Source organism: Terrapene carolina, unplaced genomic scaffold (assembly GCF_002925995.2).
Source record: "Terrapene carolina triunguis isolate 2854851 unplaced genomic scaffold, T_m_triunguis-2.0 Scaffold95, whole genome shotgun sequence".
Classification (NCBI taxonomy): domain Eukaryota; kingdom Metazoa; phylum Chordata; order Testudines; family Emydidae; genus Terrapene; species Terrapene triunguis.
In genome coordinates this window covers 3023667-3030888 of record NW_020664446.1, presented here as the reverse complement: position 1 = coordinate 3030888, position 7222 = coordinate 3023667, and positions in this window count along the sequence as shown.

The window sequence follows — 7222 nt, the reverse complement described above, 5'->3', positions numbered from 1 at the left end:
GCTCTTGCTGGAGATTAGCCAGTTGCAAAGAAGTTATCACTGAGTGAGCACAACGGAGTGTTTTCTCTGCACTGTCTAGGCTCCAGTTTTCCCACCAACAGCCCTCTTTGCAACTGCGTTTAAGGCTTTTTGCTGTACGATGGGAGGGAGTTGTCCATATTGAGAGATCCCAGTGAAGTCTTGCATATCTACATGGTAAGGAAAGTGTTGATTAATGCTGTAATGCAAGGAGAGAACCAACAGGCCCAAGGCCTGTTAGGCAGTTTGCTTAGCATAAATAAAGACTAGCTCGGCATGAGTAGCTTGAGACACGGAACTAAGAGGCTAGTGACAGGAATTCACAAGATGGAGCACGGTGGGAAATGAGGACCACAACACAGATAATTGGTATTTTAGGATCATAGAGACATAGAATTGTAGGCCTGGAAGGGACTTAGAGAGGTCTTCTAGTCCAGTCCCTTGCACTCAGGGCAGGACTGAGTATTATCTAGACCATCCCTGGCAGGTGTTTGACCAACTTGCTCTTAAAAACCTCTAATGACGGAGGATATGTTTAGGGAATAAGTATAACCAAACCTTATATCTACCACAGAAATACCACGGCAATTCACTGACGTGACTGCTCATGTTTGATGTAAATGGTTAATTAACCTACAGGAATGGGGGGACCTCAACAGAGGTGGGGTGAGGGAGTGCAGATAAGGGAAAAAGGGGTTCCTAAATAGACACAGGGGGTGTCGGCGTCACACATTATAAAAGATTACTCAGCCTGTGTGCTGTGGGGAACACCGGGGGATGGTGACCACCCGCTGGCGCTGGGGTCATCACCACCCCTACTTTGAGGCTGCCCGAGGGATGATGTGAGCAAGGAAAGCACTGCACAGCCTGTCTGATCTATGTTTCCTTTGCTATATGACGGTGCTTACGATTTGGTTTGGCTTGTTATCAAACTGCTACTAAGAAGGTATTGGATGGTCTCTCATGTGCTGCTCGGGGCCCTTATTCTAACAACAACCTCCCTACTGAAGGTTTGCCCTGACTCCCTGATTACAGAACTTTCCTCTCCTCTAAATCAGTGAGTTCCACCCAGATAGGTGTGAAGACTGTCAGGATCCTGACCAGGGCAGTCGGGACCAAGGGTCACAGCAGGGTCAAACCTGAGACTGAGTAGTGGAGGAATCATAAGACTGGAAGGGACCTTGAGAGGTCTTCTAGTCCAGTTCCCTGCACTCAAGGCAGGGCTAAGTATTATCTAGACCAGTATTATCTAGGAGTTCGTAGGCAAGTTCCAGGCTGGGGCCTATAGCCAGGATCGGAATCCAAGTCAGGTTTCCCGCTCTGGGTCAGGAGGCGAGGTTTGAATCAAGCCAAGGACAATACCAGGAGTTCAAGAGTTGGGATGGTCGTGGCAGCTAGAGGAGATCCACACTGTCACCTGCACGCTTCTTGGAACGCCCTTGGGTTTATATAGGGTGGGGAGCCAATCAGGATCCATGAGGCTGCTGCCTGTGAGACCCCTTGAGGCGGGACTTCCTGTGGGTTGTGGACAGTGCCACAGGCCTGTGTTTGAGCCCTGCTGGGCCTCAGGGATGTATGTTTACAGACTTGGCAGGGGAGCGTGATCCTTGTGTGCCCAGGAGACTGAGCGTTGTTAGTGGCTGGTCTACAACCCAGGAATTCACTCCTAAAAGAGATCAGGGGGAGCCTAAGTCTCAGCACCTGCCCAGAGAAATGTGACACCTGCTCCTTGGACTGAGACAGCCCAAAATACCAAGCAAACGAATCCCATCCTTGCTGACTGGAGGGAAGACATCTATCCTGATGTGCTCAGATCCCATGGTGATGGGTGCTGCACGAGAACATAAGTCAATGCATGTGCCTGTGGACTGAAGTGGTACCTAGGCCTTCATCTAGCCCCCTGCACTGGGGTGAAATCCCCCTGGATGGTTTGGAGGAGCACTTGTCAGACTAGGAGTTGTAGTGGTGCCAGCTCATGTGATTCAAGTCGCCTCATACATGATGATTTATAATAAAGCCTCAACTGATTAAAGGATTGGAAAAGAAGCCTTCTAATATTCACTCCAGGAGCTCACAGTCTGTTTAGTTTAGCAAAGAGAAGGTTAAGGAGTGACGAGATTCGTGTCTAGAGGTACCAACACAGGGAACTGAAATTTCGTAACAGAGGGCTTGTCAGTCTAGCAGAGGAAGATCTAACAAGATCCAATGGTTGGAAGTTGAAGCCAGACAAAATCAGACAAGAAATAAAGGGGGTGATTAACTATTGGACCAATTTACCAAGGGTCGCGGTGGATTCTCCATCACTGACAATGTTTAGATCACAACTGGATGGATTTCTACAAGATCTGCTGTAGGAATTAGTTTGGGTAAGTTCTATGGCCGGTGCTATACAGGGTGTCAGACTAGCTGATACAATGATCCCATCTGGCCGTGAAATCCAGGAACTCCTGCTTTAATCATCAGTCTCCTTGTTGTAATTCAGAACTAGAGCCTGCAGAGGTCGCCCTTGCATAAGGTTTAAATAGCTGAGCAAGCCAGCTGGAAAGTTCAAAAATCTGTGCAATTGACCAGAATTGATCAGCACCCCAGAAAACTCAGAGGCTCCAATAAAATCTACATCTATGTGTAAAATAATTGTCCTGAGTCGTCATGAGTTGAGCTGGCAGTCCGTCCAGGACAATTTGAATTTCTGGGAGTTGGGAGCTGTCTGTCAACGCACTATGAAGCCGACACCCGGAACAGCAATTTATGAATCTTTTCTCATTTATTTTAATGATTTTTAGATATCGGAACATGCAACAAAACAGAGGTGGATTACATAGGCCCAGAGGGAGGGTCTTACAAATTGGGGTCAGTAGTTTTTAGACCAGAACCACAGATGGACAATAAAAACAACAGGCAGGGGGAGCCATCCCTATGGTGGTTGCTAACCTGTTAAGTAAGTGTGCAAAATGAAGACGCTTTGCAGATTAGATACAAGCACATGGATGTGGCTGTAGATTACTCAGCACAGGTAACAGACCACAGCCACACCAGTTCAGGAGCGAAAGGGGACAGTTATAAAAGAAAATACGGGGGAAAGAGGTATAAGAACGGGGGACTGGAGGGCTCATGTCACCTCCATATTACTGGTTGGAAACCTCCCCTCCATGCCCCCCAAGGTTGGGAGGGGTGACTGAAAGTTATAAAGAATGTAAGAACAGCTATACTGGGTCAGACCAATAGTCCACCTAACCCAAGATCCTGTCTTCCGACAGTGGCCAATGTTAGATGCTTCAGAGGGAATGAACAGAACAGGGCAATCATCAAGTGATCCATCCCCTGTCATCCAGTCCCAGCATCTGGCAGTCAGAGGTTTAGGGACACCAGAGCATGGGGTTGTGTCCCTGACTATTTTGGCTAATAGCCATTGATGAATATCCTCCATGAACTTATCTCATTCTTTTTTGAACCCAGTTATAGTTTTGGCCTCACAACATCCCCTGGCAATGAATTCCACAGGTTGACTGTGCGTTGTGTGAAAAAGGACTTCCTTATGTTTGTTTTAAACCTGCTGCCTATTAATGTCATTGGGTGATCCCCTGGTTCTTGTGTTTAGGAGCAGGGGTAAATAACACCCGGTCATCTCTTTCCTAAGCTGAACACTCCCAGCCTTTTTAATCTCTCCTCATATGGAAGCTGTTCCATCCCCCTGATCATTTTTGTTGCCCTTCTCTGTACCTTTTCCGTTTCTAATGTAGCTTTTTCGAGATGGGGCGACCAGAACTGCACAGGCAATATTCAAACTGTGGACATACCATGGATTTCTATAGTGGCAGTTACAATCTGATGCCTTTTCTTCGCCTGTGTGAAATGAATTTGGAAGTTTCCATCCCATACCCATGTTGGAAAAGTGGCCACTTGATCAGACACTGGCAATGAACAGAGAAGCTGTGCCCTCTGTGGTATGACTGTGGTAATGCTGGATTAAGGCCTACGCGCTACCGGAGGTGCACACAGCTCCTGGCGAGATGTGATAGGACCTGACTGTCAGCTTTCAATTAACACCAAAATGCATCGATCCCTCCAAGAAAGAAAAGCTTGGAAATGGGTGTGACCAGTGCCTGCCTGATTCTGCATCTGTGTATGAATAAGTCTGTACACTCATGACTGGAAGGGCCCTCGAGAGGTCGTCTAGTCCAGTCCCCTGCACTCGTGGCAGGACTAAGTATTATCTAGACCATCCCTGACAGGTGCTTGTCCAACCTGCTCTTAAAAATCTCCAGTGACGGAGATTCCACAACCTCCCTAGGCAATTTATTCCAGTGTTTAACCACCCTGACCGTTATGAAGTTTTTCTTAATGTCCAACCTAACCCGCCCTTGCTGCAGTTTAAGCCCATTGCTTCTTGTCCTATCCTCAGAGGTTAACGAGAACAATTTTTCTCCCTCTTCCTTGTAACAGCCTTGTATGTACTTGAAAACTGTTCTCATGTCCCCTCTCAGTCTTCTCTTCTCCAGACTAAACAGACCCAATTTTTTCAATCTTCCCTCATAGGTCATGTTTTCTAGACCTTTCATCATCTGAGTTACTCTCCTCTGGACTTTCTCCAATTTGCCCACACCTTTCCGGACACGTATGATAAATGTGTGAAGGGGATGATACAATGGGGTTGCCTGGGATAGCAGTGGACAGCAGTGATTCAATAGGTCCCTCCCAGACCTGTGCTTCCGCAGACATCCTGAAACAATGGCTGCAAATGTGAACTGCCCTCGTCCTCTGCTCTCTAAAACTTTCTGCCAGCCCCAGAAGGGGTGAGGCCAGTGTTGGGGCCCCATGCAGGTTATGCCTGGGGAGCTGGCTTGCCTGACTTCAGCCCTAGAGTACGGAGGCTGATTTCCCTTTTCCACCAAGGTGCTCCCCCTCCGTCCCCGGCTCAGTCTTGCCCCCATTGAAATCAATGCACAGATGCTGGCATTTCCTTACTTCTGAGTGCCTTGCCACCTTCATGTGCCTTTGACAGAGGGTTTTTTTGGGTACTTTCCAACTTGGGGGGGAAAAAAGCAATCATGTGGAACAAGCAGAAAAACAATCATGTGGAACCGTATTGACCCCCCACGGGGGCCATCAGCAGGGTTGGCACCTTTAGGCCCGCTGCACAGACCTCTTCTGCTTGAGGTAATGGAATACCTGGTAGCGGTAGAAGGCTGTTATCTCTAGGTGAACTGGCCACTAACGGGGGGAATGAAATGCACACTTTGCCAGGGGCTTTCACAGCTGTTTGCTGACAGCAGAGGAATGTTAAGAAGCAGGAGTCGTGAGTTCAAGTCCAGGTTCTGGTGCCTCTTGCCGCCTGTCTCTAGCCCTCTCTGCTCTCATATCCCCCACCCCCCCCAAGCTCCCTGACTCTTCCCAGCCTCTGCTCTGATCCTTCCTCCCTCCTCTTCTTGGGGCCTCGCCACTCCTGCTCTTGTCCCTGTCTCCTTCCTCATCCCTCTGCACTCAAGTCAGGCTTTCACTTTCTCCTTTCTGCATGGGGCACTGAGAACACAGGACTGTCTCCCTGCTCTCAGGTCTGGTTTCTGGTGCCACTTCAACTCCCAGCCACCAAGAGGAGCAATTTCAAGGCTAGTCCTGCTCAGCCCCTGCAGGTCTGGGATGGCGCATGTTCGGTTGTTCTGTAGGGATGGAGCATGCTCAGTGCCAGTGGAATCTTCAGACAATTTAAAGCCGCCAAACTCTAGAAAAAATTCTCCTCAGCACATGTGGGCTGCAGTTTTTCAGAGGCAAATAACGTGGCCAGATGTGCGTGGCTTTTCAGGGGGATGGTAAAAGGCATCACGCCATCCCCCTACCAAATGTCAGGTCCCTCCTCCAAAATATAAAGGCTTTAGAGTTTCCCTGAAATGGTTTTGATCATTTTTGAACATGAGCAAAACAATGTATGTTTCTCTAACCTCATTCTCGCAAATGTCTGACCCATTTTAGCTGAGACTTTCCCCAAGGAATTCTGCCAGAGGCAGATGCCTGGCATGGAAAAGCTCAGCCTGAATGGTTAATGTCTGAAAAGTTATAAGCAACTTTTAAAAGGGTCTTATAATGGGAAGCATAAGACATCCTTAACTACAGGCATCGTTAGCAGCTCTGCTAAGAATAATGATAAATAACAGGGCTTGGAAGAATGAGACAAATTTGGGTGTGGAGAGGGAGTGCCAGATGATAAGTGTAAAAGGAAAATTAGGAAAGACAGCTTTGTGAATATACATGTTGTAGCTGTGCTGGTCCCAGGATATTAGAGAGACAAAGTGGGAGAGGTAATATCTTGTATTGGACCAATTTCTGTTGGTGAGAGAGACAAGCGCTCGCCTGGACACAGGCCTTTTCTCTCTGATTTTTAGTGTCTAGCAAAGTTACGAATGTAAGAGCCCAGGCTCATCTTGTGAAGATGTTGTGCAGGTTTCCTTTGAGGATGAGGCCCGAGAGGTCAGAGATACAGTGATCGCTTCGAGAAAAGTGTTCGCCCACAGGTGACGTGAGGTTTTTGTCTTCTATCATTTTTTGTGTGTGAGTTCATTTGAGAGCGTAGTGATTGTCTGGTTTCATCCGCATAGTTGCTGGTGGTGCATTTAGTGCCCTGGATGAGGTACACCATGTGTTGTGATAGGCCTGTGTGTAGGACCCCAGGATCTTGCAAAGTGTGTTGTGGGAGTGGTTGAGCATAAATAGGCTAGAGAGAAAAAGGGATCTTAGTTTGTCAACAGGAGAGGTGAGATCAGAAATGAATTTGTTAAATTCTCTGTTCTGCGCAAAACTCCATTGCAATAATAATAGATTTTTACCCAAAGACGAGTGATGCAACCACAGGGGCTTGACTCAGCACCTCTGCCCCATTACTGAGTGCTGCGAGCAAATCATAATTTCCTACAAGTTTCACACAGCCTCTGCCTCTGGTGGGTCTCTGCTGGGCCTGCTTTCTGCAACTGGCGTGTGAGCTAATAATACTGGGGGTTATAACAATGTATGTATGGAAGCAAAGTGGAATCCTTGCAAGGGAGGGTGGGTTTGTACTGAAAAGCCATGGTTTGAATTATTAGAAAAAGTTACTGCTTATCTATCCCCATACACATCCATCTATCTACCCCCAGACCACCCTATCTATATCTATCTATCTATCTATCTATCTATCTATCTATCTATCTATCCCCATCCACCCCCTCTATCTATC